This window comes from Rhamphochromis longiceps, linkage group LG10 (assembly GCF_057381845.1).
Source record: "Rhamphochromis longiceps isolate RC_006_pf linkage group LG10, R_longiceps_female_GT1.1, whole genome shotgun sequence".
Classification (NCBI taxonomy): domain Eukaryota; kingdom Metazoa; phylum Chordata; class Actinopteri; order Cichliformes; family Cichlidae; genus Rhamphochromis; species Rhamphochromis longiceps.
In genome coordinates, this window is record NC_140566.1 from 15650632 (window position 1) to 15662270 (window position 11639).

Below are 11639 nucleotides of genomic sequence, written 5' to 3' on the forward strand. Positions count from 1 at the left end.
GTGTAAAATAACTACCAAGTACTAGCCTATATTGGTTGTTCTGAATGTGGCTCTGTCCTTGAACATTATAACCTCACTCACTCTCAATTATGCTAAAATAATGAGGTTTCTGCCTTCAAATTCTCAAAAAGCATTTTCTACAGTAGCATCCTACAGCCTGCGTCTCCATAGACTGTATAAAATTACCTTTAAACAGTGGATAAGCTGCACTTGAACACAGTCATGTTTTAACACTACTGTCAAGATACTAATGTGCTCAAATGGGAACCCTAATATGGAGCTGTTTATCGTTTTATGTTGCTTTCTTCGTCACCTTATTTGAGAGTGTTAGCAGCTTTTCCTAGCTCCCACCAAACACAAAGTACAGCCGAGGCTCATGGGAATGTAATTAATAATATGATGTAATTGACACTCACTAAAGCCATCGCTAGGGGAATATCAATTCCCATAGCACTTCATTCAGCAGCTGTATTTTACTCCAAGCCACAAATGCCAGCCTCATGGCCATGCATCACTAAAGGGATCACTGAAGTCCGCTCACAATGAGAGCGATTTTGTCTGAAGCATTCCAACGACATTACGATAAAGGCTAGCTGACTGATGTTCTGTCTTTTAAGCCACTGTTAACTCAGAGCCTCGAAGCCATGAATTTGAATTCAAATCACTGATGAAGCACACTATTCTCCTGGCTTGGATGCTTCAGATGCCACGCAAATGACACATGGACAAAAAGCTTCTCTAATGGCGACGCGAGCCAGTCGTCAAATACGGAATTCTGCCGTTTGATGACAGCCAAAAGTAAACCTTCTCAAACAATAACTGCAAGAGCAACTCGGCTTCAGAAATCTATGGTACTCGAAATTGTTGTTTATTTTGATTCCACAGAAGTAAACATTCAAAGCAGACAGGCATAAACAAGCCAGGCATCTCAAACTTTTTATTGGATGCAAATTAAATAGAGAGGGAGCTCTTTAAGACCATTTGCAATCCTCTATCTCAAGCAATTAGGCGAGGGTACGATTGACAGCAGCAGAAAGCAGATGCAGAGATGTGACAGGCAGCCAGACGCACTCCAGTGTGCTACACCGAACTCCCCTAATGCTTTGGCTTGTAGATAACTTTACAGATCAGCCATGATTATGTTGCTTATTAATTCAATCAGTCAGCTCTGGATGGCTGCTCTTTTATTAGTGCCGTCTTTTTACTTATGCACTCTACAAAGGCAGATGTGAGTGATGCAAGCAAAGAGAAAGCAAAGGAGCGAGAGACAGAGAGAGGGAAGAGAGAGGAGACCTTTGACAAACTCTGAAGTAATTGCCTCTAGTCATTTGAAAAAGAGGTTTTAGGATGAAAAATTGATCCATAGATCTATTTAATCAAGAGCTGACTCAAGAATTGTCCTTTAGAGTACCTCTGCTTTCTGACACAAGCGAAATAAAAAATGAGACACTATGTTTTGGATTTTACACTTTTGACATTTAGAGTATTGTAACATTAATTGACCGTATCACGAGTCTCTGCCTAGCTCAGTGGGTTTCTAAGGATCTGGTATCGTGGTGCTAGAGCAGATCAAATGCAGCTTCCGCGAGGCATCAGAGATCCAGCCCAGTATTCCTTTCTCCTCTCTTTTGCCACTTTCTATAATTACTTGCAATGCCAAACCTCCCAAGTTGAAAAAATAATAATTACATCAGATGTTAAAACTTCATGAGGGTGACATGGTGAGTGTGATTAATGTAATTATTCCTTCGGGTTATGTAGTTCTCTGTTCCACAGTCAAAGAAAAGCAGTGAAGTCAGATGCATCAAAGAAAAGTTACATAACATAACCGAGTTTCCTCCAAAATAGTCAATTATAAACAAAATGTAAGTATTTTCATATAATTTGTACTTAACTGCGAATTGCCAATATTAATTGAAAATGAGAAAACGAATTGCTTAAAAAAGTGCTCAGTTTCAATTTAATGCATGTTTCAAAAACGTTGTGATAGGGGCATGTTTACCACTGTGTTGCATCACCTTTTCTTTTTAAAATAACACTCTGCATGTGTTTGGGAACTGAGGAGACCTATTGCTGTAGATTTGAAGGCAAACTGTTTTCCCATTCTTGCCTGATAGCTGCTCAACTGTCTTGGTCCTTCATTTCACACTGTGCAGCAGGATTTCAGTGGGTGACAAGTCTGGGCTTCAGAAAGGCAGGGCTTAAAGTTTCAGTATTTGGTGTCCTTTACAAAGGAATACATGAAGAATGGGGTTTAATTTTGCGTTAGTGAAGCAAGAAAGGTGTTTTTGGAAAACGTTGCTCCAAAACTTCATCATTCAAGCGTCATTTAGCATTAATGGTGCCTTTGCTGAGCAAGTTACCTACACCATATGAAGTAATGGCCTGGTCTCAGAGTCAGTTAGGTTACAGGTGAAACGGTGATCTGCATGTTTGATTTGGCATGGATGCCTTTCTTGATGTAACCCTCCACCTTTATCTGGGCCGGGGACTACATAGTGGCTTGTGGCAGGCTGAGGTGAAGAGAGTGTCGGGCAGAATCTGAAGCTAGAAATTGAAGGTGTGAAGCTGAATGTTGTGATTGTGTATGACTCACATGTTGGGTGTCAGTTAAAGTAGGAAAAAGAACTATGGCGTAAGCTGGATGAAGTCCGGTCACCACTGGTGATTGATAGACTTCAGAGGACATATGTAGGTCAAGTAAACAGAGGTGATGAGGATGTGATGGGTTACTATGGTGTTCAGGAGAGAAATGTGGAAGGACAGATGGTTTTGGACTGTGAAAAAACTGATGAAATGATTGTGGTGAATACACATTTATGGAAGAGTGAGGAACATAGGGTAACATATAAAAGTGTACATAGTTGTCAAGGAGGGGTTTGGTGTGTCCTTGGGCAGAGAACAAGGAGACTTGGTGATGGGATGAGGAAATACTGGAAAGTATTCATGGAAAGAGGCTGGCAAAGAAAAAGTGGGATAGTCAGGGAGATGAAGAAAGTAAACAGTACTGGGAAGTTCCTCCTGTCTAATAGAGAGGTGGCAAATCCAAAGGCTTAAGGTGAGTTGTACATGAGGCTGGACACTCAAGTAAAGGGAAAAAAAGGCTTTATCAACTGGACAGGCAAAAAGATTGGACTGCAAAAGATTTGAAGCAGGTCAGGGTAAGGATAGAGATGGAAATGTACTAACAAGGGAAGAGAGTGTGCTGGGAAGGTGGAAGGAATTCTTTGAGGAGCTCACGAATGAAGAAAATGAGAGAGAGAGGAGGTCGGATAGAGGACAGTTAGTGAATCAGTGAGTGCAGAGGATTAGTTAGAAGGAACTGAAGGCAACTATCAAGAAAATATAGAGTGCTCCTGACATACCTGTGGAGGAACTGAGCTGTTAAGGAGGGCAATGGACTTTTTAATCAGTTTGTTTAACGCAATTTTGCAGAGTGAGAAGATCCATGAGAAATGGAGAATAAGTGTACTGGTACAGATTTTCAAGAACAAGTGCTGAGCTGCTGTAACTACAGAAGGATAAAACTGATGAGCCACATAATGATGCTATGGCAACGAGTTGTTGAAGAGAGAACTGACGATCAGCAAGAAGCGGTATGGCTACATGCTGAGAACAACCACGAGAGATGCAATGTTTACTTTGAGACTACTGATGAAGAAAGAGCAGGACAGGAGTTGCACTGTGTCTTTGATGATCTAGAGAAAGCATATGATAGGGTAACAAGAGAGGAACTGTATCATGAGGAAGTCAGGAGTTGAAGAGAAGAATGTGAAGGTGGTGCCAGACATTAATGAAGGACAGAAAGAAAGTGGAGATTTGTATGGTAGGAGCCACAGATGGGTTTACATCAGGGATCAGCTCAGGGCCCCTTCTTCTTTGCACAGGTGATGGACAGGTTGACAGATGAGGTCAGGGAGGAGTCTCCGTGGACTATGATGTTTGCAGATGACATTGAGATCTGTAGTGAAAGGGAGCAGCTAGAAGAGAGTTTTGGAGGTATACTCAGGAGAGAAGAGCAAGACAGAATAAATCTGTGTGAATGGGAGGGAGACAGGTGTAACGGTGAAGCAGCAAGGTGTAGAGATACTGAAAGCAGTTGAGTTTAAATACATGGGGTCAACCATCCAAGGCAACAGACAGTGTACAAGACAGGTGAAGGACAGAGCAAAAGCATGGTGAAGTAGATGGAATCAAGTTTCAGTGATTTGTGAAATATTGCAGCATGAGTGAAGGAGAAGGTTTACAAGATACTGAGACCTGCTATGATTTGTGTGTTTGAATATGATGGCACAAAGTTACAATAAAACGTCTTTAAAAGAAAGAGGTTAATATAAGTTAGGAAAGTGCAAAATCAGTCAGGATGACTGGTGAGATTTGAGGTCTTATTCGGGCAAAAATCCCCTGTCCTTCCAAGACAGGAGGGCGAGCTGGAGGTGACAGAGTTGAAGATGTAAAAACATTTTTTATTTTTTGGGGGGAGTGGCAGAAGGGACAGGACTAGAACTGAATATATCAGAGGGACAGCTCAGGTTAAGTAATTCCAAGACAAAGATAGAGAGGCAAAGGTGGTTTGGACATGAGCAGAGGAGAGATGGTGGATATATTAAACAAAGGATGCTGACTGTGGAGCTGCCAGACTGGAGAAAAAGAGGAAGAGCACTGAGAAGATTCACGATGTAGGAAAGGAGGACATACAGAGATCTGATGATGGATGCAAGGGATGGGGTCAGACGGAGGTAGATAATCCCATGTGGCAGCTGCTAAAGGGAGCTGCTGCAAGAAGAAAAAACTGAGATTTACTAGGATTTTTTCTTTTTTTTTCTTTTTTGAATTAGAAAACTTCCTCGGGTTTTTGTTTCCCTGTTCAAACTGTTTCAAAACATGTTGCTAGCATCAGTTTCAAAATAAGTATACATTTTTAGTTTTGATGACTGAGAGCCAACATATGATTGCAGGTCACACAGTGAGTTTCGCTTGTGTAATGATGACAGCATGTCTTCATATCTTACAGCCACTTTTAGCACTTGTTTGTAATTTAAGACAATGAACTTGGCAGTAGTACAGTAGTGCATTGTATTTCCTTGCTGGAGTCAAAGACCTGTCTTTTAAGCCATGGGATGTAAATGGAACAAGAGTGGAGGGGGAGTAGCTGTGTATGTGGATAAAAACCTAAACTACAAGGTGGTAGAAAGTATGACAACTGTAATTGATAATTTACTAGAATGTATAACAATTGAAATTTATAAGGAAAAAGAAAAAAATGTAATAATTAGCTGTATATATAGAACACCTGGCTCTAGTATTCAAGTATTTAATGACTTCATAGAGGAAATATTCTCTAAAACAAATCAAAAAGTTATGTTTATCTGTGGTGATTTTAATATTGACCTGTTGAATCCAAAAAAGCATAAAATGACCGACGAATTCCTAAACACTATGTACAGTTTGAGTTTACATCCTAAAATAACCAGGCCTAGCAGAATTACACCACATTGTGCCACCTTACTTGACAATATTTTCACTAACAATATGGAAAACAACATTGTGAGCGGAATATTAATTAATGACATCAGTGATCACCTACCAGTTTTTGCAGTTTATGACACTAATTATAAGAAAAATCAGCATGAAGAACAACTGAGATACAGACGTGTAAGGACAGAAGAAACTATGACTGCATTTAAGAACGATCTATTAAATCAGGACTGGGACAAGGTGTACAAAGAAGCTGATATTGATATTGCATATGGCATATTTTTAAGAATATTCATGGAGTTGTACGATAAAAACTGTCCAACAATAAAATACAACAGAAAGCACAAATATTCAGATAGACCATGGCTCACTAAGGGTTTACAAAATGCATGTAAAAAGAAAAATACACTCTATAGGGAATACCTAAAACAAAGAACAAAAGAAGCTGAAAATAAATATAAAAAATACAAAAATAAGTTGACCAATATTATACGTGTATGTAGAAAGGAGTATTATAGTAAAATATTGAACAACAATAAACATAATATGAAAGGAATATGGGATGTTTTAAACGGTATCATTAAAAATAATTCTGGACAACAAAGTTATCCACAATACTTTATCGATAATGGCAATATTATGGAAAACACTGCTGATAAGGTCAACAGCTTTAATCATTATTTTGTAAATATTGGACCAAAACTGGCAGAACAAATTCCTGAGTCACTGCCATCAGTAGACTGTAGTGAAAACCTGATTGATAGGAACCCTAACTCAATGTTCCTCACATCAGTGGAGGAAAAAGAAATAATTGACATTGTACACATGTGTAAATATAAAACATCCACTGATTGTAATGATATTGACATGAAAATCGTCAAGAAGGTCATTGAAGGAATTGTAGGACCTCTAACATATATTTGCAACTTATCATTTCAGACGGGAAAAGTGCCAAACAAAATGAAAATAGCTAAAGTTGTGCCGCTGTATAAAACCGGGGATAGACGCCACTTCACAAATTACAGGCCTGTTTCTTTACTACCACAATTCTCCAAAATCCTAGAAAACCTGTTTAATAAACGATTAGACAAATTCTTAGATAAATATAAATTACTCTCTGACAGTCAATATGGATTCAGATCAAAAAGATCAACATCTCTGGCATTAATCGAATCAATTGAGGAGATTACGAATGCTATAGATCAGAAACAGTATGCAGCTGGAGTATTTCTGGATCTCAAGAAAGCATTCGACACAATCAATCATGACATATTAATTAATAAACTGGAACAGTATGGGATTAGGGGGGTTGTACTGCAATGGGTGAAAAATTATTTAAGTGACCGGAAACAATTTGTGAAGCTGGGTGTCCATTCCTCATCATGCTTGGACATTGCTTGTGGTGTTCCACAAGGCTCTGTACTGGGTCCAAAATTATTTATTATTTATATAAATGATATTTGTAAGGCATCTGATATATTAAAATTAGTATTATTTGCAGATGACACAAATATTTTTTGTTCTGGGGGGAATCTAAAGGAGCTGCTGGATACAATTACTTCAGAAATGTGCAAAATTAAAAAATGGTTTAACAGGAACAAACTATCGCTAAATCTAAGTAAAACTAAAATTATCTTATTTGGGAATTCCCTTAGAAATGCACAAGTGCAGATTCATGTAGATGGTGTGGAAATTGAAAGAGTACTTGAACATAAGTTTCTTGGTGTGATTATAGATGATAAATTAAACTGGAAGTCTCATATAAATCATATACATAACAAAATTTCAAGAAGTGTCTCAATCTTGAGTAAAGTAAAACACATTCTGGACCACAAATCACTCCACATTCTCTATTGTTCCCTGATTGCACCGTATTTGAATTACTGTGCAGAGGTTTGGGGCAATACTTACAAATGTTCGCTATCATCAATCTTTATATTACAAAAAAGGGCCATAAGGATAATCCATAAAACTGGTTACAGAGATCATACAAATCCACTATTCTTAAAATCAAAAATTCTAAAATTCACAGATCTGGTTCATTTTCTCACAGCACAAATTATATATAAAGCAATAAATAACCTGCTTCCTGACAATATTCTAAAAATGTTTTCTAAAAGGGAACGGGGATACAATTTGAGGGGGGAATTAAATTTAAAACATCCTCGTATCCGTACAACATTAAAAAGTTTTTGCATCTCTGTGTGTGGAGTGAAACTGTGGAACAGACTAAGTAAAGATATGAAGCAATGTCCAAGCATGGCGCAGTTTAAAAAGCGGTTTAAGGATATGGTTTTTACAGGGTACAGGGAAAAGGTAGAGATTTGATAGGGTGTTCTTGTCTAATATTTTCATGTGTGTGCGCATGCACGGGTTTGTTGGTATGGGTATATATGTATGTGTATATGTATGTATGTATGTATGTGTATATATATATGTGTATATGTATATGTATGTATATATATATATATATATATATATATATATATATATATATATATATATATATATATATATATATATATATATATATATATATATATATATATATATGTGTGTATATATATATATATATATTAAATATATATAAAATTGTAGGTTGTGTATCCTTCAGGTGTTAATGGGGTTATTGAAAATGTGTATATGTGCGTATGTGTGTATATACGTAGGTATGGATAGATAGAAACATATATGTGTATATATTAAAAAAAAAAAAAAAAAAAAATTACACATAACATATAATGTAATTACAAGGAGGTATTTCTGTAGTCTATTGATACTAGATAGTGGAAAAGGGGTGGGATTAAATAAGCTTATGCTTCTTCCTGCTTCTTTTTGAACATGGACGTTATTTGGAGTTGTGGTTGCTCGTTTTCCTTTTGTTTGCTTTGTTCATTTGTCTCTTTTAATTCTATTTTTTTTTTTTTTTTATACTTTTTCAACGTGTTCAAAATAAAGATTCAATCAATCAATCAATCAATGGACGGCAGCACAGTGGTTAGCACTGTTGCCGCACAGCAAGAAGGTCCTGAGTTCAATTCCACCATCTTTCTGTGTGGAGCTTGCGTGGGTTCCCTCCAGGTACTCTGGCTTCCTCCTACCGTCCAAAAGACATGCAGTTTGTGGGGATAGGTTAATTGATCGATCCAAATTGCCTATAGGTGTGAATGTGGGTGCAAATGGTTGTCTGTCTCTGCGACAGACTGGCGACCTGTCCAGGGTGTACCCTGCCTCTCACCCTATGACAGTTGGGATAGGCTCCAGCACCCCCTGTGACCCTGAAAAGGATAAGCGAATGGATGGATGGATTTAAATGGACCACTGCTTACATATATATTTACTAATTTCAAGTAGATGTGGTACATAATACTGCGTTTTAACCCAAAGTTGGAGGCGTAGCATCATTCTCCAGTGATACAAGGTAATCAGCATTATTAACTTAATTAATCAAATCTTACTCTTTAACAAATAAAAATCAGCATGTAGATGATGGACAAGAACCTCAGCTCATTTGACTGACAAGTTCTACATGCATAATGTTAAAATGAATACAATTCTCTCTCTCTCACTCATGCCCTACCAAAAAACCCTGCAAGTCATTATTGAGCAATAATTAAATCAGAATTTACAACAAAAGCTCAGTCTTGTGCTGTCGATTCATCTTGAGTAACAATAACACATTGTAAATGCAGAAAACAGAAACAGGAGAATAGAAATTTCCCCTTCCCGATAGTACTGCATAGGTTTGTTAATAACCACATCATTGTGAAGAAGACCTGCAATTAATTTTAACTCCCTTAATAAATGAAAGATGCCATTCAAAATAATAAAAAAGACTTTATGTGCAGTTGTAGATCAAATGCTTTTTGAAAAAATTTAAAAACACACACATACATAGAAGTGCGTCGTCTGTGAAATCAGCTGTTTGGTCATCTTAATGATTCTTTTTGTCCTCATTCACATCAGTTTTCAATTGTTCTGCTAAGTTTTTAATTAATTTGTTTCAAGGCCACTGTGTGCATTTAAGAAAATGAAACAAAGTGTGAAACGCAGAGAGAAAAAGAAAGTGGGAGAGAGATAGAAAGAGGGATGGGTGTTCTTTTGATTTCTAAATGAAGAAAACTTCCTCAGCCTTTAAAAGCTCAGTGGCTCACCATGTACCCACATTACAAACCCCAGCAGCAGTCTGAATTTGAGGGATAAAATAGTGGCATAATGGGGACTCTGCGATGTTTCTGTTCTCCTTGAACCTTGATGAGGTCTACACCATGCTGCTACTTCTGGACTTCTTCTTCTTAAAAAAAAAGAGCAGTTCACTGTCAGCGGCGGTGCACATATCTTCACGCACAACGATGTGCAATTTGACGCCTTGTTGCCAAAGAACTCATCAGAAGTGTCCCAGTTGAGCCGCAGTGAACATAACCCATTTTATACACTTAAAATAGTCCCCGCGAGGAGTAGCATGACATGGTCAGACAGTCCCAGCAGAGTTCGCTGAAGCGAGATTGAGTGTTTTGTCCACAGGGACATGTCATCTGTGGCTTGCCAGGGAACTTAAAAGGCGGGTTGGGGTGCTTAATATGACTACGTATGTTAACAGTGACTGCAACTGAGGACATGAGGTGAGTCATTTCACAAAAGTAGGCAGCGGCTTCCAGTAGGATGTATACAAAGGTCACGACAATGGGAATGAACCCCAAAGGAAGAATGGACTTTGTTTGTGCTTCCAGTCAAGGGAATAAAATTGTAAAAGGCAGGAAAGGGAGAAACGGCAGCAGCAGTGCATAACCACGAAGCAAATAACCTCACCTTTAAAATTAAAGTCACTTGTCAACATGAAAAATAGTGTGGAATGGCGGAGTGTAAGCTCTGGTGCAGGTTTTCAGTCCTAATAGTTTGCAAGTAGTCCTGCTTACACTTGTTGGATATTAAATGTTTTTCCTTTCGTGTTTAATTCTCACTCTCGTCTATTTGGGGCTTTGCCAAAATTTTGAGGAAAGCCTTGTCGATTTGAACAATGTTTGGGAGCGTCCAGCTTAGGATCGCTAATGAGTGGCACACCAGCAGTGAGGTTGAAGGGGTCAAAGACGCAGCTGCTGAAACAAGAAAAGTCAGATCTCTAACAGCACCGAGTGCCTCAGGAGGAGATGAAAAAACAAAACTTTAAGCCCTTCGTTTACTGATGTTTGGTGATTTCACATACTGGTTCGAACATTAAGTTTATTATCAGCTGAGATCCTCATCGGTGTCTAGTTCAGCAGTGGAAAAGGAACACTTAAACATTCAAATTAACAGATAAAAGAATTTAATCTGTTAATTTTGTAGCTTTTAACCAGCAAGAAAAGGGCTGGTGATCATATTAATAGTAATAATATTATTGTTGATCTCTTTTTATTAATTATCAGCACTGTGCCACTTAGCGGAGGGAAGAGAGAGAGAGAGCATAGCCCAATTATAAATTAGTAATATTTCTTCTGGGTTTTATGGAGGAAAGAGAATTGATATCAGAATTCATGTATAAAGTCATGCGTCATAAAATATTAAATAATGTATATATACATAGCCTTGGGCGCAGCAACCCATCATCTCATCCACATTCTGTGCTGCCATTTCTGAATTACATCTGCTGATAATTATATTTGAGGGGCTTATTACATGTCTAGATTCATCTGCACAACATAATCCTTGAGTTGACCAAGGACCCCTTCATGTAAAATTATTAAAACCCGAATATATAAAACCGTTACTCACTGAAGAGGAGCACAGTTGTTCTTCTGTGTGGTTAAAAAATGAGGTAGCGTGTGGTTTAAATCAGGGGTGACTCAGACTGGTTTAGTATAATTTGTGGAGACCATCTGGCTACGTCGGTGCCACCAGCTAAAGTAGAGTTTCTCACAGACCACGAGAACAAATGGTATCACGTTACAGGATGTAATAACAGCAGTGTAAAAGCCCATTACTGACAGAGACTTTCCATATGAATTTTGTCAGTTACATGTTCCCAGTGGCCTTGTGGAGTTGTTTAAATGGGAAGGGGGCGGGACTTGGGAGGGACTTTAGAGGTGGTTGCATGTAACACTAGAGTTATTGTGTCTGTTCCTGGCCCTCACAGCACCTGTCCCAAAAGGCAAATTAATCCCACAACCAAAACATATCCCTCT